The 27,894-nt window shown below is 35.9% G+C and overlaps 1 non-coding gene and 1 pseudogene across 1 annotated transcript; one reads left to right on the plus strand and one right to left on the minus strand.

Annotated features, from left to right (window-relative positions):
• Positions 1-27,894, plus strand: part of LOC123940729 — a 128,434-nt pseudogene that overhangs the window by 9,515 nt on the left and 91,025 nt on the right.
• LOC123941030 lies at positions 26,646-26,782 on the minus strand. The gene has a single exon (XR_006818137.1). It is a non-coding gene; the product is annotated as a U4 spliceosomal RNA (small nuclear RNA).

Below are 27,894 nucleotides of genomic sequence, written 5' to 3' on the forward strand. Positions count from 1 at the left end.
TGGAAATGACATATCTGATAAAGGATTAGTACCCCAAATCTAAAGAATTTATCCAACTCAACACCCAAAAAAACAAATAATCTAGTTAAGAAATAGAGAAGACATGAACAGATATTTTTCCCAAGAAGACATCCAGCTGGCTATCAGACACATGAAAAGATGCTCAACATCACTCATCATCAGGGAAATACAAATCAAAACCACAGTGAGATACCATCTCAGACCTATCAGAATGGCTAAAATTAACAACACAAGGAAACAACAGATGTTGGCAAGGATTCAGAGAAAGGGGAATGCAAACTGTTGTTGGGAATGCAAACTGGTGCAGCCCTTCTGGAAAATAGTATGGAAGTTCCTCAAAAACTTAAAAATGGATCTGCCCTATGACCCAGCAATTGCACTATCAGGTATTTACCTCAAGGATACAAAAATACAGATTTGAAGGGGTACATGCACCCTGACGTTTATGGCAGCATTGTCAACAAATAGCCAAACTATGGAGAGAGCCCAAATGTCCATCAACTGATGAATAGATAAAGAAGGTGTGGTATGTACACACACACACACACACACACACACACAGGCATGCACACATGCACACATATATGTATACATGCGTACACATACATATATGTATGTACACACGATGGAATATTACTCAGCCATCAAAAGAACGACATCTTGCCACTTGCAATGACATGGATAAAGCTAGATTATATTATGCTAAGCAAAATAAGGCAGTCAGAGAAAGACAAATACTCTATGGTTTCACTCATATGTGGAATTTAAAAAATAAAATAGATGAACATAGGGCAAGGGAGGAAAAAAAGAAGGAAGAAAACCATAAGAGACTCTTAGCTATAGAGAATAAACTGAGGGTTGAGACAGTTGGGTGGGGGATGGGCTAGATGAGTAATAGGTATTAAGGAGATATTATAGTGAGCATTAGGTGTGGTATATGGGTGATGAATCACTAAACTCCTGAAACCAATATTACAACTATATGTTAATTAGAATTTAAATAAAAATTTGAAAAGAAAAAACATATATAGTTTCTAAAATTTTGAATTTAACCTTTTCAATTTATTTAAAATTTTTATTATGCATACATGAATACATTTAAAAATATATGTATATATATACAAACTATAGAAGAATATTTTTATTGTATATAACTGATACATACTAATAAAATGACACATCGCCTAAATTACAAACTCAGTCCTTTTGGTTTTTTAAATAAAATTTAAAAATAAGCCAAGTAAGTATATATTCTTTATGCTGTTTTTCATTTACTCATGTATTTATTCTTCAGCATTTTTTTATGCTGGAATGTGATGCATAAGCCATATCTCCACCCTCAGTGACTTCATTGTCTAGAACAGGAGTCAACTATAGTCTGCTGGTCAAATCCAGCGCGCCATCTCTTTTTGTAAATAAAGTTGTATTGGAACACAATCCTGCCTGTTTGTTCTGTGGCTGCTATCACATGACAGTGCTGGGGCAGAGTAGTTGCAACAGAGACCATCTGTCCTGCAAAGCCTAAAATGCTTACAGAAAAAGTTTGCCAACCCCTGGTCTAGAAGATGAGATAAAAGTATTCTAGGGGTGGCAGATTATACTCTTAAAAAGATAGACCATGGTGACTTCTTTTTTTATAGTCATAACAATAGCTTGAAAAAAATCTTTAGAGGCATGTAGTAGATTCTCAGATCTATTTGTAAGTGATCAAGTATGATATTTCTGTTATATTCATTAGTAAATATATGTTATTGTAACTTCCTTTTGTTAGGTCTTACTTTTGAGGAGAGGGATATCATTGAAGGAGGCTTCCGTCAAGGTCAGATTCGGGTTTTGGCAGCAACTTCTACTTTCAACTGGAGTGAATCTACCAGCATGTTGTGTGATTATTCGGACTCCTATTTTCAGTGGTCAGCGTCGAGATGTTCTTACTTATAAGCAGATGGTTGGTTGTGCTGGCAGGAAAGGGGTAGACACAGTAGGTAAGTGAGTTTGAATTTAATTGTAATAGCATTGCTGAAGGACAGTGTCAGTCTACTTGAATTTGACTAGTGCCCGGCAACTCATTTCTTATCATGCTGCATTTGTTATCCAAAGCACTAATGTCATGTTTTGCTTTACTTAATATATAATGAAGTAAGTTATAATTTTCATATACCAACCATTGATTTTCTACTAATGTAGAGTTAAAATTTTCTTTACCTTATGTACAGTGAAATGTTTCAATTTTGTAGTCAAAATGACATCACATTAACTAGAAGATGATTTTTACTTTTCAGTATATTCTACTGCTAATGAAGGAAGTAATTTTCATGGCTTTTAGTTCTGCTTGGGTGACTGGTCTAAGACTTCAAATAAGCATGATGAGAGCTGCGAAATACTTTCAGAGTTCGGGAATAGAAATGTTTTCGGGGTGCCTGGATGGCTCAGTTAGGGCCTCTGCTTTTGGCTCAGATGGTGGTCTCGGGGTCCTGGGATACAGCCCTGTGTCGGGCTCTCTGCTCGGCAGGGAGCCTGCTTCCTCCTCTCTCTGCCTGCCTCTCTGCCTACTTGTGATCTCTGTCAAATAAATAAATAAAATCTTTAAAAAAAAAAGAAAAGAAATAAAAAAGAAATGTTTTTTCTCTAAATTGGTGCTGATTCTGAAAACAACTTTTTAGTTTCTTGTGTCAACAAGTAATGGTAACCTTACCACAAACCATACAGAAGTTTTATCTTAAGCAATGGAGAGGAGGTTTGTTTAACTAAATATCAAGATAGCAGAAAATACCATTTTTTTTCTTTTTAAAAAAATTTTAATTTTTTAATTAACGTATAATGTATTATTAGCCCCAGGGGTACAGGTCTGTGAATCGCCAGGTTTACACACTTCATAGCACATACCTTCTGCAGCAAATACTGTTTCTAAACTGTTGGGTCCGTTATCAAAGGAATGAGACTGAGACAAAGTGAAAGTTATGCAAAGCCTTATTCTATGCCAAGCATTAGAAGTTACACTGATCGGCCAGGGGAACGAGGCTGAGACAAAGTGAAAGTTATGTAAAGCTTTATTCTATGCCAAGCATTAGAAGTCAGACTGACCGGCCAGGTCCGCCTCCAAAGAGAGCGACCCCCCTTTGGTCTTACAGGCTAGTTTTATAGGGCACAACCTGAGACCTCTACGTATGTGGGTTTGGCTGATTGGATGTCTCCTACCTGTGTGTTTTAGTAAGGGTTACCCGGAACTGATACAACAAAATGGCCTTGTTTTAGGTATGTGTTTTAGCGACGGTTACCAGGAACCGTATCAGTAACTGCTGAGGCATTTATTAAACAACAAAATGGCTACCTAGGTAACATGGAGTCACTATGGCTAAGTAGGCCCAGGCAGGCCTTAGGTGTTTAACAGGTTTTTAATGTGGAATCGGCCCCAACACTAACGTGGTGCATTATTTGGGGTGTGGCAAAATTTTTGTCAGTCTTCTAACATTAAAGAACTTTCAGAGGAACTCTCTCTGTCATTCCATATTCTCCGGCATGTAGTTTATTGACTCCAGTATTATACTATATGTCAAACAGACAAACAGTTCTGTGGCTGCTAAAGAGAAATTAGAGTATCTAGGAGAAAAGGGAAAGTCTTAATGGAAAATAAGTGGGATATTCTGGGTACAAAAAGCTGGATAGTATCTGAGGAAGTGACTTTTAGAATAATTTGATTTTGTCATCACATCTTCATTTCAACCATCAGGAAGGGAAGATGAAGAAGTAAAGGGCACAGCCTACCCCTTAAGGGCACTTCCCAGGAGTTGCATGAAATATTTCTCCTCACATCAGGGAGAACTTACCACACAGTTACTTTCCCCAACTGCAAGGAAGGCCATATCTCCAACAAACATATAGAGATTTTATTAAAGGAAAAATGAGAGGCACCTGGGTGGCTCAGTTGGTTAGACAACTGCCTTCAGCTCAGGTCATGATCCAGAAGTCCTGAGAGCAAGTCCTCCCTCGGGCTTCTGGCTCAGCAGGGAGCCTGCGTCTCCCTCTGACCATCTCCCCTCTTATGCTGTTTCTTACTCTCTCTCTCAAATAAATAAATAAATAAAACCTAAAAAAAAAAAAAAAGTAAAAATGAAAGAGCAGCTGTCTGTTTCAGCCCTAGTAACAAATGATTCATCTACCTGTAATCCCTTCAGGATCATTGGGCTGCCTCTCTTTTAAACCCTAAAAATTCAAACGATTAAAAAAAACCCTTCCAACTCATTGGATTTCCCCTATTATAGGCATCAGAGAATTTTATCCTGCTTCTGTCTCATACTTTACGTATAAAATATGCAGGTTACTTGTGTTTAAAGAAGGCTGGAGAAAGACACTAAAACATTTCCTATTCCTATTTGCTTCCCTCTTTTCTTTCCTCAGCTGATTTCTTTGTAGACTTGCAACTCTGGAGAGTGAAGTGTAAGTTCATCTTACACAACTGCTTTCTTTTAGGGTCAGAGGGTCTTTAAGGTAATACAGAAGATAAGGAGATTTTGTTTCCTTCCTGCATTAGCTTGTACTTCTCTTTCTCATGGGGAAGAATAATTGGAAGGTTGGTGCCCTGGCCAAATTATCAAGCCTTAAATTAGATAACATTTAAACAAAACTAAAACATACCACAATAACTTTGTTTTTGAGGTCTTGGAAACTTCTGAGATTTTGACTTTGTATAATGCTCCATTTCAGGATAGCATATGGCTTACTCAGAACTTCCAAATGGGGGAATGTGTGAATAGTGTTTCATATCAACTACACAGATATGCGTACTTGGTCATGCTTTTTGGATTGTGTGGCATCTTTGTGACTTCTTGGCATTTTATAAATGATCTAAATATCTCCTAGACAGTTAATGGTGTTTTATTTAGATGATAATTGAATCTTTCTATGGAATTCCTGGAACTTTCCCATATAAGATGTTGGTGCTTTGTGCCAAAATAGTGATTTATAAGTTAATAGTAATAATTCGTTTGATTCTAATTGATTTCTCTATTGTAGTATGGATACAACCTCCTCAGATGGGTGGGAGCAGGAAACTGAACTGTATATATTGCCATTAATTTGCACATTTTCATAAGTCTTGCTTCATCTTGAGAAATGTTGTCCATTTTGTTGAATCAAAACCTGAAAGTGACATTTTTACTTTGCTGCTAATGCTAGTTGATACCTTGTGTAGATAATTTTTTATCTTATGCTGGGCTATTTTGTAGTGCTTACAAGAGCCTCGTGATACATTTTATTCACCTGTTTTTTATTGTTGTTTGTCTGCTGGCACCTATCTTTTTGTAATTTTATCTGGGATAAAAAATCAACAGTCATCAAGTTTATAGTCCCCTATCTTTATTCTGTCTTGGTTCTCAATTTGGCAGTCAGTGTTAGGAAAGCAGCATTTTCTCTCTGCTTAGAATGGTTAGTATACTCTACCACAATGCCACTTTTGGCTTTCTGTAATGCAAGTGACCTTCCTTTTGCACCTTGAACATCTTACTTACTTGTATCTTTTCCCCTACTATTGGATACATTTCTGAAAAAAAAATTATGGTTTTCTCTAGTTGTAATTGCTTTAAATAGTATTTATGTTTGTATAAATTATTTATTTGTATATGTTTGTAATGCATAAATGCTATCACATATTTTTATTCCTTTGATTGTCACAATAACCTAAAGTGTTTAGATTTGTGAATGTTATAATTTCTAGGTTTCTGTAAATATTTTTAATTCATATTATCATAATAACTAATAGTAATTTGCATTTGCATTTTCCTTTGTAGTTTCCAAAATACTTCTATTATTATTATTATACACTTAATTAGCAAGAACTGACAAATGACAGTTTAATAGGACAGAAGACCTACATATATTATTCGATATAAACATTTTCATTTTTTGCATATACAGAGGCTTTTATAGAAAAACAGTGAAGATCCAAAGAAGCAGTTAGATATTAGGGTCTTTATACCCTTTTAACAAAAGGCAATAGAATTGAGAAGTGACAAGGCAAAGGAAAAGGGATTAGGGGTTCTAGGGGTGGTAAATTGTAGGAAGGTAAATATGTACTGGAAACTAATGGAAGTTACAGATTTTTTTTAAAATTTAAATTCAATTAGCCAACAAAGACTGTATCGTTAGTTTCAGATGTAGTATTTAACAATTCATCAGTTAAGGATTATTTAGAAAGGATTATACAGACCCACCTTGGTGCTCACTTCTGTTCAGTGGTAAGTGATAAGAAGAACACCTTCACGAGGAGAAATTTATATCTTGGTTTTAGACAAACAGGGTGAGGGAAGGAGCTCTTTCTGTTTCCTAAGTGCCTTCAGGTCACAATAATCCTTATGCCAAAGTGCCATAGGCATATTTGGATCCCCTTCAAAGTTCAGAAATGAGAGCATCAGCAATAATTCTATGACCATAATAACCACTATCATCTATTAACTTCTTTTTAAACAGGACAACTGAAATTCTCTTTGACAGGTATCTTAAGGAAATATATTGGGATTTTATAAATGTATGGTTTTTTGGTTATAGATGAGAATATCTTAGTTTGTAAGAACTCTGAAAAATCAACAGGCATAGCTCTACTTCAGGGATCTCTATAAGCTGTTCGTAGCTGTTTGCAAAGACAAGAAGGAAAAGAAGTAACTGCAAGCATGATAAGAGCGATTCTGGAGGTAATAAAGAGTTCACTAAATTACCATTTGCTCTTTTGTGCTTATAATATGATGGTAGAACTTAAATATGTGAAAAAAAATCTTAGCTTTGTGTTTCTTTATGAGATTGTTTATAGTTTCCCTAAGTCAGAATCTCTTGTATTTAACTTATTTCCTGGAGTTTAATATAGCTAGTACTGTATCAGTACATTTAAAAACGGTAGATTAAAACCCAAATGCCAGATGATTCTTTTTATTTTTAAAGTATACTTTATTATCTATGATCTAAGCCAAAATCAAGAGTTGGGCGCTTAACCAACTGAGCCACCCAGGTGCCCCTACTTTCAGAATTTTTAAAAAGATGACAGAAATGGACTGCATTTCTTCCATCCAGATAATACCTATGACATTAAAATAAAATCAAATTAGGGTGCCTGGATGGCTCAGTCAGTTAAATAGCTGCCTGTGGCTTAGGTCATAATCTCAGGGTACTGGGATCCAATCCTGCATGAGGTTCCCTGCTCAGTTCCCTGCTTCTCCCTCTCCCTCTGCCTGCTGCTCCCTCTGTTTGTGCTCTCTCACTCTCTCTGTCAAATAAATAATATTTTTTTAAAAAATAAAAAGATAAAATTACAAATAGACATGCTTAGAAATTTCAAACAACATGGAAGGATCTAAAGTGAAAAATAAAAGTTTCTCCTCTGCATCCTCAAAGGTAACCCGCCTCCTTATTTTAAGTGTTTTGTGTCATCAAGAAAAGTTTTCTGTTTATATACCAACATGCCTTGCTCTGGGCTTCAGTGCTGGTACTGGGCATACCGATAACTGTGCTCATACTTTCTTTCCCCTACTTCCCTTTAGCTCTCCATTTGGGGGGAAAAAAAAGGAAAGTTATTAATACCATGGGGTTGGTAAGGATATAGAAAGTAAGCATTCTCATATACTGTTGAAACTCTTTTGGGAGGGCTACCTAGACATACCTACTAAGATTAAGAAACAGGCAAGACCCAGAACAAAACACATAGCCATTGAACCAGTAGATTCACAATTAAGAGTTTTACCTAGGGAGGTATATGTGAAATTACATCAACTTAAATATACAGGAATGTTTATTATGGCATTATTGGTATTAAGAAAACACTAGAAACAACCAAAATACTATTAATATTAAATAAATCTTGGTAAAACTATGTTTTGTGGTCATTAAAAAGTGTATGATAGCTCTGTTTAGGATAATTTGGTGTTTCAATATGTATTAATTGGAAGAAGGCAAGGGAAAAATTAATACATTTAATTAATTTGTGTATTTAATATAGTTGTAGGAAGATGATTTCCACAAGACACAACTGACTTCACTTTTTCTTTTTTTTTTTAAGATTTTATTTATTTATTTGACAGACAGAGATCACAAGTAGGCAGAGCAGCAGGCAGAGAGAGAGGGGGAAGCAGGCTCCCTGCTGAGCAGAGAGCCCGATGTGGGGCTTGATCCCAGGACCCTGGGATCATGACCTGAGCGGAAGGCAGAGGCTTAACCCACGGAGCCACCCGGCACCCCTTCACTTTTTCTATACTCATTCCCATCCTCTTTCTGAGTGGGAAATACTCAATACTAGCATTAAAAATTTTAAGGAAATTTTTCATGTTGTTAGTAGGTGTTATCTACATGGAAGAGTTAATTTAGAGTCTCTACATTAAGATGCTGAGAATATTTTAAGAGAACAAAATCACTACTTTTATATCATGAGGGCCTGCATGTCTTATTGAAAAGTTACAAAAAATTTCAAACCTCTTACACAATAGTTAGTGGCGTGGTAAGAACATCACCAGATATGCAGACTTATGCTTCTTGCACATTTTTAGCGGCAAGTATGAAAGAAAGGAAGTTGGGAATTCAGAATAACCAAGATTCTGTTCAACTTGGAGCAATTGAGGCCTGTGTAATGTGGCTGCTGGAAAATGAATTCATCCAAACTACCGAAGCTAGTGGTGGAACAGAAGGTAAATGCGACTTCTTAGTTGCAGTTGACTCATTTTTTCATCTTTAGTGACTTAAGACTGTTTAGTAAAAGGAAATGGACTTTTCAAACAGTATAAAAGGAAACTGGTTTTTCAAGTGGTATATGAAGCAGTTTTAGTAAGTCAGTGTTGCATTGAGCAACATCAGACAATCAACATAGAATCTGTTCATAAATATCCATGCATTGGGCAAAATTGATCAGATACTAAAGGGTTAATTACAGAATACAGAGAAACAGTGTTTTATTTTATTTTTAACATTTGGTTCATTATTTCCCTATTCCCACCCCTCAACCAGGAAAAGTGTATCATCCAATGCATCTTGGTTCAGCAACTCTTTATTCTTCACTTTCTCCAATTGATACTTTAGATATTTTTGCTGATCTCTGAAGAGCAATGAAGGGCTTTGTTTTAGAGAACTATCTGCATATTGTTTACCTGGTGAGTTCTGTTTTCTTCACTACTGTGTTTGTGAAAATGGGGAGAAAATGCTTACATAGAATCCTAAGCACTAAAGATACCCTAAGGGAACATCTTGTTTGTTTGTTTGTTTGTTTGTTTGTTTTGACTAGGGTATTAGTGGTGGGAAGAATAGGTAAGAAGAAAGTTGTTTTAAAATAAGCTAACTGTTACAGTAGCCTTTTATTTTATTTTTTAAATTTATTTTTTAAAGATTTTATTTATTTATTTGACAGAGAGATCACGAGTAGGCAGAGAGGCAAGCAGAGAGAGAGAGAGGAGGAAGCAGACTTACTGCTGAGCAGAGAGCCTGACGCTGGGCTCAACCCCAAGACCCTGAGACCATGACCTGAGCCACCCAGGTGCCCTTACAGTAGCCTTTTAATTTATTTGCCTACTTATCAATTTTCTCTAACCTCCTTTCAAAAAGTATTTGAGGTGCTTTATCATAAAGGACAGTTGAGATAATAGGAAATTGAAGATAAGATCATAATGTAGAACTCAAGCAATAGTTGGTACGTAAATATGCATGTTTTTAAGTCATGTATAGTTCCTGTACCCAACTTTGGTTCTGAGTTTTCTAGCAACTACAGCAAAGAGGAAAGCTTGATTAGTCTTAATATTGATAGAATACCACTTAGGAAAAGTGGTACCTGGTTGGCTTAGTCTTGGCTTAGTCAGTAGAACATGTGACTCTTGATGGAACGCTATCAAGCAAAACAATGTATACATATTGAAGTCCAAGATGGAGAAGATAGAAGATGACAGAAAGTCTCTTTAAAGAAATAATGGCTAAAAATATCCCAAGTATAGGGAAAGATATGGACATCTATGTACATAAGCTAAAAGGGGCCCCAAACAGATATAACCCAAAGAGATTTTACTGGGACGCATTATCATCAAACTGTCAAAAATCAAAGAATCAGAATTTTGAAAGCAGCTAAAGAAAAGATGCTTGTCATATACAAGGAAACTCAAAGCTTCTGGTGGATTTCTCAGCAGAAACTTTGCAGGCCTGTTTTAATGGTATGATAAACTCAAAATATTGAAAGAAAAAATTGCAAGTCACCAATACTATATGTGGCAGTGCTATCCTTCAGAAACAAAGAGTGAAAGACTTTACCAAACAAAAGCTGAGGATGTTCACCATCACTAGATGTGCTTTATAAGAAATGATAAAGGGAGTTCTTTGTGCTGAAATGAAAGGATGCTAATTAACAATGTAAAAACACATGAATGTATAAAACTCACTGGTGAAGGTAAATTTCTAGTGAAATTCAGATTTCTGAATGTAATGGTATTATGTAAATCACTTCTAACTCTATACAAAAGCTAAAGAGAGACATATTAAAAATAACTATACCTAAGAGTTCTGTAGGAAGACTCCAAACTCACCTTCTCCATGGAACCCACAATATTATACCTATTAGTAGGCTAATTCCTCCTGAAGAAGAAATGTGGGCTGACTGAACAGCTACCAAATGACCCAAGACAGAACAGCAAGAGAACAACAAGAGAGACAGAGAGGTTCCGTAACAAAGGGAACCCTCCCCCCAATGCTGCAATGAGGAGGGATAGTATTGAGGAACCTGGAACAGATCCCTCTGTTCCTGTGCACAGAAAAAGCATGGTTTAAAAGAGTCACTAGCATATAAAAGAGATAATACTAGAACTCTGCCAAGTGGTGAAGGAATTGTGGGAAAGTTCTTCAGGTCAGAGAGACTAGGGAACAACATGGTTTATATTCTCCTTCGAAGCCAGGACTGGAGCAATATCCAGACACTGTGGTGGGCATGTCTGGTCATCTCAGTGGACTTGTGACTTCAGTGAGTCCAGGGCCCACAGAACCACCCCAGCCCTAGAAGCACTGACATGCAAAAGAAAAGCCACAGTTTAGAGCGGCTATGGAATTGCAGGAATGCTCCTTCCTCTTCCACCTTGAGGGTTCAGACCAGAATAGAGTTTGGCCACCACAAAGGGCAGGTTCAGGTGCCATAATTCAAGGGTTCTGACTCCACAACTGGTGGGTCAGATCATCAGAGAGACTTAGTGACCTCAGTCAGCCCAGGGTTCTGAAGGCCACAGCATTTCCATTTGCACTGGGGCATAGAAGAAATGCTACAGTTAGAAGCACTGAGGAACTGTGGGAGCATACTCTTCTCCAACCTTAATAACCTCAGACTGGAGCAGGGTCTGGCTCACTGTGAGCTTGCAACCTCAGCAAGTCCAGGGTCTACAAGCCCATACCAGCTGTCCTGTGGTTCTGGGACACAGAAGAAAAGTTGTAGTTTTGTATTGTTGTTTGAAATTTTTAAAAATTTTTACTCTTTTTTTTTTTAAACTTTAAAAAGTTTGTCTTGTTTTATTTTAATTCTCCCTTTTGGTTTGTTCTTTTTCTTTTATATATATTTTTTTTCTTTAATTTTCTCTGTAAAAAGTCAAAATTTAAAAGAGTAACTAGCATATATATCCACAGCTACAGCCAGCCAACAAAGTCATCAGGCGTACATAGTCTGTATAAGGGTCACCATACACAATACAGTTCCTTCAGCTTTAAGAGAAGTAGCAAGCCATTTCATCTAATCCATAGAAATAGACACAGAAAACCAAGCAAAATGAGAAGACAGAAGTATATGCTTCAAAAGACAGAGCAAGAAAAAACCTCAGTAAAAAATTTAATGAAACAGAGATAAGCAACATGCTTGATAAAGAATTTAAAGTAACAGTTATAAAAATACTCACTAGGCTGGAGAAAAGAATGAAAGAATTTAGTGAGACCTTCAATAAAGTGATAGAAAAATATTGAATGAATCAGAACTGAAGAATACAATAACTGAAATAAAAAAACACAGTAGAGGGAATCAACAGTAGATTAGAGGGTGCAGAAGAAAATATCAATGATCTGAAAGACAAGGTAATGGCACACAAGTTGAACAGCAAAAAGAGAAAAGATTAAAAAAAAAGGAGGATAGATTAAGAAATCTTTTGAACAAAAACAAACGAATTCATCTGATAGGGGTGCCAGAAGAAAAAGAAAGAAAGATTTAGAATACTTATTTGAAGAAATAATAACTGAAAAACCTCCCTAACCTAAGGAGGGAGATAGACATTCAATTCCCAGAAATTTCCAAACAAGATGAACTCAAGGAAGTCCACACTATAGCATATACTAATTAAAATGTCAAGGGTTAAAGATAAAGAGAGAATCCTAAAAGCTGCAATAGAGTAACAAAGTTACCACCATGGGAACACCTATAAGACTACCTGTTGATTTTTCAACAGAAGCTTTGCAATCCAGAAGGGAGTGGCATGATATATTCAAAGTACTGAAAGAAAAATCTCAAAACCAAGCGTACTACACCTGGTAAGATTATCATTCAGATTTGAAGGAGAGATAAGGAGTTTCCCAGACAAACAAGAAGTAAAGGAGTTTATCAAAACTAAAGTAGCCTTACAAGAAATAATAAAAGGACTTACTTAGGTAGAAAAGAAATGGCTATATTTAGATATAAGACAAATATGAATAGAGAGATGTAAAATATCACATGTACTATGACAACATGTACATGAAATGTGGAGAAGGGAGTAGAAAGAGAAGAGGAAAAAGAAAAAAATGGCCATCAGATTAATATGGACTATTTACTTAGTATATTATGTATGAACATTATGGTAGCCACAAACCTAAAACCTATGACAGATACACAAAAAATAGAAAGACAAAAAGCATTATAGATATTCATCATTCACAAAGAAAATAAGAGAAGAACAAAGAAGAATCACAAAACAACCAGAAAACCAATTTTATATATTAAGTACAATTTATTTAAATGAAGTATACCTACCAATAATTACTTTAAATGTAAATGGCCTAATTCTCCAATCAAAAGACATAGAATGGTAGAATGGATTAAAAAAAAATGAGATCAATCTACGTGCTGTTTAAAAGAGATTTACCTCAAATCTAAAGATGCATATAGACTGAAAGTGAGGGGATGGCAAAACATTCGCCATGCAAATGGAAGTGTGTGTGGGGGGGGGAAAGACCAGTGAACCCATACTTATATCAGACAAAATAGACTTTAAAACAAAGACTGTAATGAGATGAAGAAAGGCATTACATAATGATAAAGGGATCAAGCCAACAAGAGTATATAACAATAGTAAATATCTATATGCCCAACACTGGAACATCTAAATACATAAAACAAGTATTAATGGACACGAAGAGAGAAATTTATTGTAATACAATAATAGTAGGGGCCTTTATATTCCACTTACTTCAATAACTTCCAGACAGAAAATTAATAAGGAAACAGTGTCTTTAAATGAGACATTGGACCAGATGTTTATATATATTTTCTATATATATATATAAAATATATATAACATTCCATTCCAAAACAAAAGAATGCACATTCTTATCAAGCACACATGGAACATTCTCCAGAATAGATCACATATTAGGCCATAAAACAAGCCTCAATAAATTTAAGAAGATTGATATCATAGCATGCATCTTTTCTGACCATAGGAGTATGAGACTAGAAATAAATCACAAGAAAAAAAAACTGAAAAAACAAACAAACACATGGAGACTAAACATGATACTAAACAATCGATGGATCAATGAAGCAATCAAAGAAGAAACCAAAAAATACATAGAGACCAATGAATATGAAAACACAATGGTCCAAAATCTCTGAGACAGTGAAAGCAGTTCTAAGAGAAAGGTATATAACAATACACACCTTCTTAAAGAAGCAAAAAATATCTCAAATAAACAATCTAACCTTATGCCCAAAGGAACTACAAAAAAAGAACACATATTCTTTTTAAAAAAGACTTATTTATTTATTTATTTTAGAGAGAAAGTGAGTGAGCATGGAGAGGGGCAGAAGGAGAGAGAAACTTTAGTGGACTCCTCGCTGAGCTCTGAGCTTGATCCCACGATCCTGAGATCGTAACCTGAGCCAAAGCCAAGAGTTAGACACTTAACTTACTGTATCTCAGGGCCCAATTTGTTTTTGGTTTTGTTTTTAAGAAAACTGTGGCAATTTCTTAAAATAAGACAATGATGAAATTTGCCACATCCGTTGACTCACAGATGATTTCTTTGTAGCATGTGATGCTGTTTAGTAGTATTTTACCTACAAGTAGAAATTCTTTCAAAATTGGAGTCAATCCTCTTAAAACATGCTGTTGTTTTGTCAACTAAGTTTATGTCATACTCTAAATCTTTTGTTGTCATTTTAGCAGTTCCCACACCATCTGCACCAGGAGTAGTTTCTCTCTCAAGGAACCATCTTCTTTCCTCATCCATTCAAGTTTTATTAAGAGATTGCAACAATCCATTACATCTTCAGGCACCACTTCTAATTCTAGTTCTCTTGCTATTTGCCCCACATCTGCACTTACTTCCTCTACTGGAGTCATGGACCCTCAAAGTCATCTATGAGCATTGGAGTTAACTTCTAAATTCCTGTTAATGTTAATATTTTGACCTCTTCCTGTGAATCACAAATGTCCTTATGGCACCTAGAATGGTGAATCCTTTCTGGAAAGTTCTTGATGTACTTTGCCCAGATCCATCTGAGGAATAACTGTCTTTGACAATGATATCCTTATGAAATACATAGTTCTTAAACAGTAAGACTTGAAAGTCAAAATTATAGTTGACCCTTGAACAACATGGGTGTGAACTTTGTAGGTCCACTTGTACGTGGATTTTTTTCAATGAGTATAGCACAGTACTGTGTATTTTCTCTTCCTTATTATTTTCTTAACATTTTATTTTCTCTAACTATATCATAGCAATACAGTATATACTACATATAGCATAAAATATGTGTTAATCAACCGTTTCTGTTATTGGTAAGGCTTTCTGTCAACAGTTGGCTATGAGCAGTTAAGTTTTGGGGGAGTCAGAAGTTATATACAGATTTTCAGCTACACAAGCAGTTTGCACCCCAACCCCATATTGTTTAAGTATCATCTATACTCTATGATCCATGGACTGCAGAATGGATACTCTGTTAGCAGGCAGGAAGACATTTACCTTGTACATCTCCATCAGAGCTCATGGGTGACCAGGTGCCTTATCTGTAGTAGTTGGAAAGGACTCTTTTTTTCCTGAGTAGGTCTCAACATTGGGTTTAAAATATTCAGTAAATCACGTTGTGAACAGATTTGCTGTCATCTAGGCTTGCATTTAAAGAACACAGACAGTAGATTTAGCATAATTCTTGAGAGGGTTAGGATTTTTGGAGTGGTAAATGAGCACTGGCTTCAATTTCAAGTCTCCAGTTGCATAATCCTCTAATAAGAGTCTTCCTGCTTGACTTATTTCAGCATAAGGAATAGCATGGAGGACATTAGGAGAAGGAAGGGAAAAATGAAGGGGGGAAATCAGAGTGGGAGAAGAACTATGAGAGACTGGACTCTGAGAAACAAACTGAGGGGAGGAAGGTGGGGGGAAGTAGGTTGGCCCAGTGATGGGTATTAAGGAGGGTACAAAATCCATGGAGCACTGGCTGTTATGTGTAAATAATGAATCGTGGAACACTACATCAAAACTAATGACTTACTGTATGGTGACTAACATAACATAAAAAAAAAAAGAGTCATCCTGTACTTTGAAATTTTTTTTTTAAAGATTTTATTTATTTATTTGACAGAGAGATCACAAGTAGGCAGAGAGGCAGGCAGAGAGAGAGAGGAGGAAGCAGGCTCCCTGCTGAGCAGAGAGCCCGATGTGGGGCTCGATCCCAGGACCCTGGAGTCATGACCTGAGCCGAAGGCAGCGGCTTTAACCCACTGAGCCACCCAGGTGCCCCTGTACTTTGAAATTTTGAAGCCAGGTATTGAGTTCTTTCTAGCTGTGAAACTCCTAAATGGCTTCTACTACTACTTGTCTACATTGAAAATCTGTTGTTTTGTGTATCCACATTTATTAATTTTAGCTAGATCTTCCGGGTAACTTGCTGCAGCTTCTATACCAGCATTTGCTGCTTCACCTTGCACTTTTATGTTATATTTAAATGTCTTCCCTTAAACCTCATGAACCAACATCCACTAGCTTCCTAGTTCTCTTGAGTAGCTTTCTCACTTCTCTCAGCCTTCATAGAATAGAAGAGTTAGAGACTTGCCCTGGATTAGGCTTTGGCTTAAGGGAGTGTTTTGGCTGTTTTTTTTTTTTTTTAATTTATTTATTTTTTTCAGCATAACAGTATTCATTGTTTTTGCACAACACCCAGTGCTCCATGCAATACGTGCCCTCCCTATTACCCACCAACTGTTCCCCCAACCTCCCACCCCCAACCCTTCAAAACCCTCAGGTTGTTTTTCAGAGTCCATAGTCTCTTATGGTTCGCCTCCCCTTCCAATTTTTTTTTTTATAAACATATAATGTATTTTTATCCCCAGGGGTACAGGTCTGTGAATCGCCAGGTTTACACACTTCACAGCACTCACGATAGCACATACCCTCCCCAATGTCCATAACCCCCTCCCCCTCTCCCAACCCACCTCCCCCCAGCAACCCTCAGTTTGTTGGGTGGCTCAGTTGGTTTTGGCTGTTTTGATCTTCTATCCAGAGCCCTGAAGCTTTCTCCACATCAGCAACAAGGCTGTTTCACTTTCTTTTCATTTTTGTGTTTAGTGGAATAGTTCTTTTAATTTAAAAGTTCAGGTACTTTTCCTTTGCAGTTCCAGCTGGGCTAATGGAAGAGGACTATCTTTTGGCCTGTCTCAGCTTTTGCATGCCTCCTCCTCCTCCTCCTCCTTCTTCAAGATTTCATTCATTTTATTTGAGAGAGAGAGAGTGAGACAGAAAGCAGGAGCAGGGGGGAGAGGGAGAAGCAGACTCCCTGCTGAACAGGGAGGTCAATGTGGGGCTCAATCCCGGGACCCTGAGATCATGACCTGAACCGAAGACAGGTGCTTAACTGAGCCACCTATGTGCCCCTTGACATGCCTTCTTCACTAAGCTTATTAATTTCTAGCTTTTGATTTAAGAGATGTGGGGCTCTTCCTTTCATTTGAACACATGGAGGCCAATGAAGGGTTATTAATTGGCCTAATTTAAATATCATTGTGTCTCAGGGAATAGGGAAACCCTAGGAGAGGGAGAGAGAGAGAGAGAAACAGCTGGCCAGTGGAGTAGTCAGATGACACATAATATTTATCAAATTCACCATTTTATATGGGTGTTGTTATCGATACCTTAAGACAATTACAGTAGTAACATCAAAGATCACTGAGTGTAGATCACCATAACAAATATAATAATGATAAAATTTGAAATACTGTGAGATGACCAAATGTGACCCAGAGACATTTGCCATTGGAAAAATGGTGCCAATAGACTTACTCAAAGCAGGCCCGTCACAAAACTTTAATCTGTAAAAAAGACAACATCTGTGAAGCACAATAAAGTGAAGCACATAAAATAAGATATTCCTGTATCTTTTTTGTTTTATAAATGTTAGCAAGAAGATATGTATATTCTTAATCTACTGTCTTTTTATACAGAAGATACTATGTTATATACTTTTTTTGTACTGTTTTCTTAACGATATATCTTGGAAATCACTCTGTATCAGCTCATGGAGATTTTTAATTTTTTTAAAAAAGTGTTTGTATGACTCCACTGTGTATGTACCAGTATTCAATCACTTCTCTCTTGATGGACATTTGGATTGTTTCCAGTATCTTGTTATGGCAAGTGATGCTACAGTGAATAACTTTGGTGCATATATTGTTTAGTTTTGATGGGGGTGTATCTTTAGGAAAGACCCCCTAAAGTACAATTAGTGGATAAATTATAAAGGCATATATAATTTTGGTTTTGCACAATTGCCCTCGGTAAGATTTCTATCATTTTCCAATTTTAACAGCACTATATGAGAGTATTTTTTCCACAACCTGATGAATATATCGTCAAGCTTTTATACATTTTAGTATAGTTTTAATTTATATTTTAAAAATATGAGTGAAATTGAACATTTTTTCCATTTGTTAAAGGACAGTATGCTTCCCCCCATGAATTTCCATGTCTTTTGTTTATTTTTCTTTGTGCTTTCTTAAGTTTTAAAGGTTATTATATATATTAAGAAGAGTAGTGCTTTGTGGTACAAGTTGAAAGTATTTTTATCCTATTTTTTTATGTGGCTTTGACTATTTATTGTATGTTTTACCTCATATTTTTAGAAATGTAGTTGAATATGTGGGCTTTTCTATCAGTGAGAAATGCTTTTCTTGCTCTAAGATTATAAAGGAATTCTCTCATATTTTCTTCAAGTAATTGAGTATGGTTCCCTTCTTTTGAATTATGTTCCTTCTGGAATTTATTCTAGTACAGTAGTCACTCCTTATCAGTGGGGGATATATTTCAAGACCACCAGTGGTTGACTGACACTCAGTACCAAACCCTGTGTATATTTAGTTTTTTCCTATACCTACATACCTATGATAAAGTTTAATTTATAAGTTAGACACATTAAGAGATTAACAACAATAAACAATTATAATAAGCTTTATGAATGTGATCTTTCTCTGAAAATATGTTATTTACTGTACTAACCCTTCTTGTGAGGGTGTAAGATGATAAATTGCCTATGCAATGAGATGAAGTGAGGTGAATGCTATAGGCATTGTGATATAGTGTGAAGCTACTATTGACCTTCTGATAGATCATCAGCTTCTGGACCATGGTTAACTATGGATAACTAAAACCATGGAAAGTGAAATCACAGATAAGCCAAGTGTTATTTTTTCAATTTTATCTTTTTTTTTTTTGATAATGGCAATCTGTAGGCATAGGTTCATTTATGAAAAGGTTTATATACACACAACAAAGGAAAAATTTTCTTCAGCTTTTATCTTTACTTTTTTCTCCATTTTTTAAACAAGATTTATTTATTTTAGAGTGTGTGGGAAGGGGCAGGAGCAGAAGGAGGGAGAGAGAGAGAAAGAAGCAGACTCCTCACTGAGCACAAAGCCTGACACAGAGCCTCATCCCATGACCCCAAGGTCAGAACCTGAGCTGAACTCAAGAGTTGGAGCTGAACCAACTGAGCCACGCAGGGTGCCCCTCCTTCTTTTTTAAATTGATTGGTCTTATTCATGAAAAGGAATGTTTCTCTATTTCTTTAAGTCTATTTTTGGGCTTCCAAGAGCCTTCTGAAAATTTTTTCATACAGAATTTGAAATGTATTTTTAAAATAGCTTTGTTGCAATATGCTTCACATAGCATATTTACACTTACACATTTAAAGTTAAGCCAGTGATTTTTAGTTTGTGCACAGAGTTGTGCAGTTATCATCAATATCTAATTTCAGAACATATTCATCACCCCAGAAAGAAACCTTGTATGCTTCAGCAGTCACTCCCAAATTTTCTTCAATCTCCTCATTCTCCCTTAGTCCCAAGAAACTACTAATGTAATGGTATGCCTTCTGTCCCTATAGACTTTCCTCTTCTGGAAATTTCATATAAATGGCATCATATAATATGTGGTCTTTTATGACTGGTGTCTTTCACTTAGCATAATGTTTTCAGGGTTTGTCTGTGGCATAACGTATCCTTTTTAAAAATCTATTTTTGAAAATTAAAAAAAATTGAGTGTAGTTGACACATGATATTACATTAGTTTCAGGTATACAACATAATGATTCAACAACTCTGTATGTTTTGCTGTGGTCACCACAAATGTAGCTACCATCTGTCACTATGTAATGCTATTATAATACCATTGACTGTATTTCTTATGCTGTACCTTTTATTCCTCTGATTTATTTCATAACTGGAAGCCTGTATCTCCCACTCCCCTTCATTCATTTTTGCCTACCCCGTCACCTTCTTCCCTCTGGCAACTCTTAGTTTTCTGTATTTATATGTCTGATGCTGCTTTTTATTTGTGTATTCATTTATTTTGTTTTTTAGATTCCACATAGAAATAAAATCATGGGATATTTGTCTTTCTCTGACTTATTTCACTTAGCATTATATAGTCTAGATCTGTCCATGTCACAAATGGCAGGATCTCATACTTTTTTATGGTTGAGTAATATTTCATTGTTTACCTGTACCACACCTTCTTTATCTACTCATCTGTTGATGGACACTTGGGCTACTTCTATATCTTTACTATTGCAAATAATGCTGCAGTAAAGCATGTAACAGTTCTTAAGTTCTTTATATTGCAGAATAATATTCCACTGTATGGATGTACTGCATCTCTTCATCAATTAATGGACATTTGGTATGTTTTTGATTTTTGGCTATTATGAGTAATGCCGCTGTGAACATTCATGTACAAGTTTTTACATGGATATATGTTTCACATTCTCTTGGGTATATCCCTACGAGTAGAATTGCTGGATTATATGGTAACTTTATTTTTAACATTTTAAGAGTTTCCAAACTCCTCAAAAGCATCTGGATAATATTACATTTACACCAGCAGTGTACAAGGGCTCCTATTCTTCACATCTTCTCCAATGCTTGTTTTTATTTCTCTTTTTTGAATATATCCTCATGAGTATGTGGTGCTCTTTCATTATAGTTTGGACTTGCATTTCCTTAATGGCTAATGGTGTTGAGCATCTTTTCATGTGTTTATTGATTATATGAATATGTTAGAAAAATATTCAGATCATCTGCCATTAAAATTTTTTTTATTATTGAGGTAAGTATTTTTTATATATCATGGATACAAGTCTTTTTTCAGATATAAGATTTGGAAATATTTTTTTCCCTTCTGTGGGTTGTCTTTTCATGTTCTTGATGATGATTTTTGAAGTACAAAAGTTGTGAGTTTTGGTCAGTTTATCAACTTTTTTTCTTTTGGTGTCATATCTGGAAATGTACTATGTAACTCAGTGTCAAAAGGATGCGCTCCTGTTTTCTTCTGAGTTTTAGTTTTATCTTACATTGACACATATGTTCCACTTGGACTTTTGTGACTGATGTATGATGAGAATCTAACTTCATTCCTTTACATATACATATCCAGGTGTCCCTGCTCCATTTGTTGAAAGTCCACTAATTCTCTTGTCATTCTTGTAAAAAAATCAATTGACCATGAATGTGAGGGTTTATTTCTGGGCTTTCAATTCTATTCATTGATCTATGTATATCCTTATGTTGATACTGTGCTATTTTGATCACTGTACTTTTGAAATCAGGAAATGTGAGCCCTCTAATTTTGTATTTTTGGAAAAACAATTCTGTCCATTCTGGGTCACTTGCATTTCTTTATAAATTTTAAGATCATCTTGCCTGTTTCTGCAAAGAAACCAGCTTAATTTTGATAGGGATTGTGTAGAATTGGTAGGTCAATTTGGGAAATATTACCATCTTTACAATTTTAAGTCTTCCAGTCTTTGCAGATCGGCTGTCTCTTTGATTTTTTAGGTCTTTAATATCTTTCAAAAATTTTTAGTTTTCAGAGTACAAGTTTTGTATTTTTTTTGTTAAGCTTATTGCTAAGCATTTTATTCTTTTTGATGCTATCATAAATGGAATTTATTTCTTGATCACATTTACAGATTGTTTATTAAACTATACAGAAAAACTTATTTTTTCTATATTGATATTGTATCCTGTAACCTATTAAACTTGCTCATTAATTTTAATAGTATTTTTGTGCATTCCTTAGGATTTTCTATATACAAGATCATGTTATCTGCAAATAGAGATAGTTTTGCTTCTTCCTTTCCAGTCTGGTTGTCTTTTATTTATCTTTCTTTCTCCTAATTGACTTGGTTAGAATCTCCAGTAAAATATGGAATAGGAGTAGCAACAGCAGACATCTTTGTCTTGTTCCTTATCTTGGGGCAAAAGTACTCAGTTTTTCACCATCAGTCTTGGTGTTAGTTGTGGGTTTTTTGCAGATGGCTTTTATCAGGTTGAGGAAGTTCCTTTCTATTACCAGTTTGTTGAATGCTTTTATCATGAGAGGTTGTTAGATTTTGTCAAGTGTTTTTGCTGCATCTGTTGATACCATCATGTGGTTTTGTATATTTCATTGATATAGTGTATTACATTAATTGATTTTCAGATATTAGTCTTGGATTTTCTAGGTAAATCCCATTTGGTTATTTGTATAATACTCTTTATCTGTTCCTAGATTTGGTTTGCTAGTATTTTATTGAGCGTTGTTTTATCTATATTTATTAGATATACTGTCCATAGTTCTCTTTTCTCATGATGACTCTGTGTGGTTTTGGGAAGAATTTGTGAAAGATTGCTGTTATTTCTTATTTAAACATTTGGTAGATTGCTGTTATTTCTTATTTAAACATTTGGTAGATTTCACCAGTCAAGCTATTTGGGCCTGTACTTTTCTTTGGAGTAAATTTTTTACTAATTCAACCTCTTTGCTTGTAATAGATCTATTCATATCTTGTTTTTTCCTGAATCACTTTTGGTAGTTTGTGTGTTTCCAAGAATTTGTTCATCTCATCTGTTGGTATTCAGTTCACATTATTGCCTTATAACCACCCCCCTTTTCCCCTCTGTACATTCACTAGTGGTGTCCCTTCTTTCATTTCTGAATTTAATAATTCAAGTCTTCTCTCTTCACTTCTGGACCAGTCTAGCTAAAAGTTTTTCAATTTTGTTGCTTTTTTTAAAAGCACTGTTAAAAGTGTTTAAACAAGGAGGCCATTATGGGGCGCCTGGGTGGCTCAGTGGATTAAGTCGCTGCCTTCAGCTCAGGTCATGATCTCGGGGTCTTGAGATCGAGCCCCACATCGGGCTCTCTGCTCAGCAGGGAGCCTGCTTCCTCCTCTCTCTCTCTGCCTGACTCTCTGCCTACTTGTGATCTCTCTTTCTCTGTCAAATAAATAAATAAAATCTTTAAAAAAACAAAAAAACAAGGAGGCCATTAGACTGAGGTGATGCCCTGGTAGTTTACATAAGCAAACCAAAACTTAAGTCGGAGGCAGTATACTCTAATCCAAGAAATTTAAACTTGAGAAAAATTAATCACAAGCAGCTAATGAGGTTTCCCTAAATAAGGCAATGCTTAAGTTCTAACCAATCAAATAAATGCTTTGCTTTTCTTTGCTTCAGTATTTTCTCTATAAAAACTTGGCTCCTCTTTCCTGCTAGTGGAGGGCTTTTCACCAATGACACTTTGTTTGGCACTGTCCAATTCAAATCAATATATGCTCTAATAAACTCTTGCAAAATTTTATGTGCTTCAGTTTGCCTTTTACCAGAATGATTTTTTTTAGTTGATTTTTCTTTATCTTTTTTAGCTTTCTACTTCATTGGTTTCTGCTCTTTATTATTTTCTTCCCTCTTTTTTGGTTTTACTTTGTCCTTCTGCTTGCAAGTGTCTTAATGTGGAAGATTAGGTATTGATTTGAGACCTTATTTATTTTTAGTATAGACATTTATAGCTATACATTTTCCTCAAAATACTATTTTTACTGCATCCTGTAATAAATTTGGTATATAATGTTTTCATTTGTTATATTCACTCATTTCAAGGTATTTTGCAATTTATTATGATTTTTTCCTAACCCATTGTTATTTACTAGTTTCTTGTTTAATTCCCACATTGTAAATTTCCAAAACTTTTTTTTTAAAATATTTTATTTATTGACAGAGAGAAATCACAACTAGGCAGAGAGACAGGCAGAGAGAGAGAGAGGAGGAAGCAGACTCCCTGCAGAGCAGAGAGCCCAATGCGGGGCTGGATCCCAGGACCCTGGGATCATGACCTGAGCTGAAGGCAGAGGCTTTAACCCACTGAGCCACCCAGGCACCCCCAAAACTTTTTGTCATTTATTTCTAACTTCATTCTGTTTTCAGGAAACATATGTTGTGTAATTTTATTTTATTTTATTTTTTAATTTTTTTAAAACCGTATATTTTTTAAAGATTTTATTTATTTATTTGACAGAGAGAGATACAGTGAAGAGGGAACACAGACAGATGGAGTGAGAGAGGGAGAAGCAGGCTTCCTGCTGAGGAGGGAGCCCGATGCGGGGCTTGATCCCAGGACCCTGGGATCATGACCTGAACTGAAGGCAGGTACTTAATGACTGAGCCACCCAGACACCCCTGTTGTGTAATTTTAATAGAGACACAAACCCCCCCACGTGTGTGTGTGTGTGTGTGTGTGTGTGTGTGTGCGCACAAGTATATATTAAGTAATCTCTATACCAAATGGACTTGAACCTACATGTCGTGGCTGGTGCGACAAATAGACCAGGAAATGTGAGGGTAAGAGGATGGTGAAAAGAAGTTAAAGAGACAGAGATGAGGGCAGGAGGAACATTGAGGAGGATGTCCAACAGTGCTGAGTTTATTCAGGGCAGTGAGACATTATATAGCCAACAGAAATAATTACAAAGAAGTGTCCATCATTAATTATACAAAGAAGTGTCCATCATTAGCTAATTATGAAAGAATTTGTTACATATGCATGAAACCCTCCAGACTTCCCCATTAACTACTTCTCAAGGTCTAAATGCAGATCTTCCAAGGCCAGTGGTCTTTGTCTTCAGATAATAACTACAAAGAAGTAACAACAAACCTGAGAGTGTTCTTTGAGCTGTGCTACAGCAAGGACCAGTTAAGAATTTAGGACCCCACCCAAATTACTCTCGTCCCACTAGTAAACATGTGGGAAGTCACTTAGGCAAGTGCACAACACACAGCACAGACCCTTTCTCAGTGCAACTCAACTTTTCCATCCTAATAAGCCTTTTGTTAGGCTATTCGGACTTTAAAGCAGACACAAGTCAGGGCCTAGTTTGGTCCTCGTCTCAAGCCTTATCGTGGCCTCCCACACCTACAACCTTGAGATCAAGAGTCACACATTTTGGGGGCACCGGAGTGGCTCAGCTGTTAAGCGTCTGCGTTTCGCTCAGGTCAGGATCCCAGGCCCCACATGAGGCTCCCTGCTCAGCAGGAACCTGCTTCTCTACTCCCTCTCCCACTCCTGCTTGTGTTCTCTCTCTCGCCATGTCTCTCTCTGTCAAATAAATAAATAAAATCTTTAAAAAAAAAAAAAAAGAGTCACACATTTCACTGACTGAGCCAGACAGGCACCCTTATACTTTTATATATTGAAGCTTGTTTTATTGCCTGAATATGGTCTATCCTGGAGAATGTTCTGTGTGTTCAAGAAGAATGTGCAGTCTTCTTGGATGGAGTTCTATAGATGTCTGTTAGGTCTAGTTGATTTAGAATGTTGTCTTAGAAGACCAGGTTGTTCTGCTTGGTTGTCCTATCCATTGTTGAAAGTTAGGGTGTTTAAGTCTTCAACAATTATTTTTGAATTGTCTGTTTTTCTCTTCATTTCTTTCAAGTTTTGTACATGTATTTTGGCACCCTGTATATATTTATACTTGACAGATTTATCCTTTTATCATTATAGAATGTTCCTCTAATTTTTATTAACAGTTTTTTTTTAATTTTTTTTTAAATTTATTTGACAGACAGAGATCACAAGTAGGCAGAGAGGCAGGCAGAGAGAGAGAGAGGAGGAAGCAGGCTCCCTGCCAAGCAGAGAGCCCGATGCGGGGCTCGATCCCAGGACCCTGGGATCATGACCTGAGCCGAAGGCAGAGGCTTAACCCACTGAGCCACCCAGGTGCCCCTTATTAACAGTTTTTAACATTCTATTTTATGTGATATTAGTATGGCCTCTCCATATTTATTATGGTTGTGGTTTGCATGATACTTTCCCTTTTCCCTTTCTTCTACTTTTGACCTATTTATATTTTTGTATTTATATTGTGTCTCTTACAGAAAACATATAGTTGGATTCTGTTTTTTTATGTAGTCTGTTAATCTACCTTGGGTTATTTAACCCTTTCACATTTAATGTTATTAGGAACACAGTAACATCTATGTTTTTTCTTTTTACTTTCTATATCTCTATATCCATTTTGTTCTCCTGTACTTTTTTTTTTTTACTGATTTCTTTTGAATTAAGTGAATATTTCTTAATGTAACATTTTAATGTATTTAAGTAATTTTTCTCTATTTTTTGAACTTATTCCCAGTTGTTACTCAAGGGGTTACAATACAGCTTAAAATTTATACTAACTTAATTCCAGTGAGATATAGAAGCATAATTTTTGTATAGTGCTATTCTTTTTTTGTGCTATTAATGTTATACATGTACACCTGTAGGTGCCACAAACCTAATAGTACATTGTTATTTACGTAATTTTGTGTGTTTAAAGAAGGTGAGAAGAGAGATAAATGCATACTTACAGAGTTTGTTACATTAAAATTCTTAAGATTTGTGTTTTTCTCTATTTGCTCCTTGGATTTTAGTTACTATCTCTTGTCATTTCCTTGCTCCAATACAGTTTTGCTCTGTTAACTCTAAACAGAGCCAAGAAAACATTTATTTAAGTAAAAAAATGAATTTATTTGGGAATAGCAGAGGAATTATAGTTGGTTTTTTTTGCATAGTCTCTATTGATATATCTTCATATTTGCTCATTCTTCTGACAACTTATATCTAATGTTCAGGTCTATAGTATTTTATTCTGTTATTATACTATTCACCTTCAGTATTTCCATTTTTTAATTAGTAATAATCATGCCTCGGATAAACCTCATTGGCTACGATACTGCCACTGCGCAAAGCTATTTCCATTTTTTAAAAATAATTTCTTTCATTTTTATCCTCTACTTGATGAGACCTTGTTGTCATACCTTCCTTTACTTCATTTAGCATGTTTTTCTTTTGTTCTTTGACCACATTTGTCTACTTTGAAGTCTTTGACATTCCCAACATCTGGAAACTCTCAAAGGTGTTTCTTGTGGAAGCTTTTTCCCTTGTGACACACTTTCCCATTTCTTTACATGTCTCATAGTTTTTATTGTTATTTTTGAACCCTGGATATTTTGGAGTGATTGTGAATATTGATTCCTCCTTTCCTTCCCTCTTTTCTCTCTTCTCTTGATTCTTTCTTGGAAATCAGAAAATACTTAAGATTGTACTTAGCTTCAGAATGTTGAGATTAATAGTCTGATTAAAGCTTTGAGTCTGTAAATCCAGTTTGTATGCTCGGTGGTCTCTTTTCTTTTGGTTATGAGTTGTTTGTGAATAAATGAAATTTCCATATAAACAGATATTGTCACATTTAGAAATTTTTCCAAACGCTGAGGCCTTTGTTTTTAATACAAAGTTTATATTTATGGTTTTATTTCATTTGTTAGACTATTCGGACTTGAAAGGAGACACAAGTCAGGGCCTGGTTTGGTCCTTGTCTCAGGCCTTATCGTGGCCTCCCACACCTACAACCTTGAGATCAAGAGTCACACATTTCAATGCAATAATTTAGCTAATGAATCTTGCTTTTTCCCTTTAGGTTACACCTACGTTTGAGGATTGGACAACTATTATTGGTATCGATTTTTCTGTTTATGGGAGAAATTGCCAACTTCTATGAAATGGGTGGCAGAGCTAGTGGCAGTTGAAGAAGTGTTCTTGGCTTGCTGTGTGAAAGGAGAAGTCATAGCCAGACTGAGAGATAGCATCGCCAGATGGCCGTCCATAATAGGTAAATAACAAGAAGCCTTGATTGTCCAGTATTTAACACAGTTTTAGATGTATAGTAGTTGTTGAGTATTACAGTCACTTTCATTATCATTAAAATAAAAGTTTTAGGGGCTCTTGGGTGGCTCAGTCAGTAAGTGTCTGTCTTCGGCTCAGGTCATGATCCCAGGGTCCTGGGATGGAGCCCGCATCAGGCTT

The sequence above is a fragment of the Meles meles genome, chromosome 4 (assembly GCF_922984935.1).
Source record: "Meles meles chromosome 4, mMelMel3.1 paternal haplotype, whole genome shotgun sequence".
Lineage (NCBI taxonomy): Eukaryota > Metazoa > Chordata > Mammalia > Carnivora > Mustelidae > Meles > Meles meles.